This window comes from Propithecus coquereli, unplaced genomic scaffold (genome assembly GCF_000956105.1).
Source record: "Propithecus coquereli isolate 6110/MARCELLA unplaced genomic scaffold, Pcoq_1.0 Scaffold4, whole genome shotgun sequence".
NCBI lineage: Eukaryota > Metazoa > Chordata > Mammalia > Primates > Indriidae > Propithecus > Propithecus coquereli.
Genome location: NW_012149729.1, coordinates 14,843,587 through 14,844,871, shown reverse-complemented (window position 1 = coordinate 14,844,871; position 1,285 = coordinate 14,843,587).

Below are 1,285 nucleotides of genomic sequence, written 5' to 3'. Positions count from 1 at the left end.
TGTATACATTATAAGTTCAGCATTTTTATGATTATTTTTTTATGCAGTTGTCTTTTAAATAAGATAGAAGAACGTTCTTACAACAAATGCATTTATACTCTCTTTAAAATTTGCTTGTGTAGTTACCACTATCAGTATTCTATGTGTCTTCACATGAAATTGAACTACCATCCAGTGCCTGCCACGCCCTTGCTCCTTTATGTTTCCTTAACTGTTGCTTGAAAATTAAACAGACCCTTTCTGAACTTCTCTCTCCAAAAGAAACCAGATGGTACTTTCAACATTCTTCCTAGCAGTCTCCTTAGCCAAGCCGATCAATTCATTAAGTATATTTATATTTTCCACGTAATGGCAGGTAACAAGTGTCCACCACTACCTAGCAAGGGTCCCTTTCAAAAATGTCTTTCTCACCAAGAGCCTCCGAAAGGACTTCTGCCAAGAGCCTTTTCAAATTCTTCCCAAATTTTACCTACCACCTGGTCCCAGTGACACTGCCACATATTTTGTTTTGCTGTTATATCAGCACACATCTCCCAGGTACCAAAGCCTTTTATCCCTTGCTGCAGAGAAAAATACTCAAAACTTACTGGTATAAAACAAAAACAATCATTCATTATCACCATCTCACAGTTCTGGGCATTGACAGGGGCTTAACTAGGTAATTCGTGTTCACAGTCTCTCATGTAATTGCAGTCAGTCAGTTACTGGGCTGGAGTCACCGCAAAGACTTACTCACTCATATGTCCAACAATTGCTACTGGCTATCCTATGGGTCCTCAGTATTTTTATCCAGAATGTGGCCTTTCCTTGTGGCCTGGATTTCTCACATGATAGTGGTTGTCTTCTAGACAGATGGAATCTCTATCACCTTTTGTGACCCAGCCTCTCAAATCCAAGTCTGTAGCATTGCTTCTGTTATCCATTAGGACACTCGCAAAGGCCTTCCCAGTTTGAAGAGGTGAGGACATAGATTCTTACTATTGATAGCAAAATGGCAAGGTTCTGGAAGACATGTAGGACTCGATGTATTGTTGCAGCCATTTTTGGAAAACACAAAGAAACTAGATGCTACCTAGTAAAAACATGCAGTGATGTAGTGTGCTTCAAAAGGGAGAAGTTATTCTGAGTATAGACTGCCTGTCTCTCTACGACACCCTGGCTCATAACCCCAGCTTCAGTTCCTAGAGAAATCAATACTTGATGTTGTTGGTACCAGGTATTGTTGGCACCAGCAGCAGTGCCAATGAGAGGTGACATATTTCAAAGAATATATGAAATGTGGCAT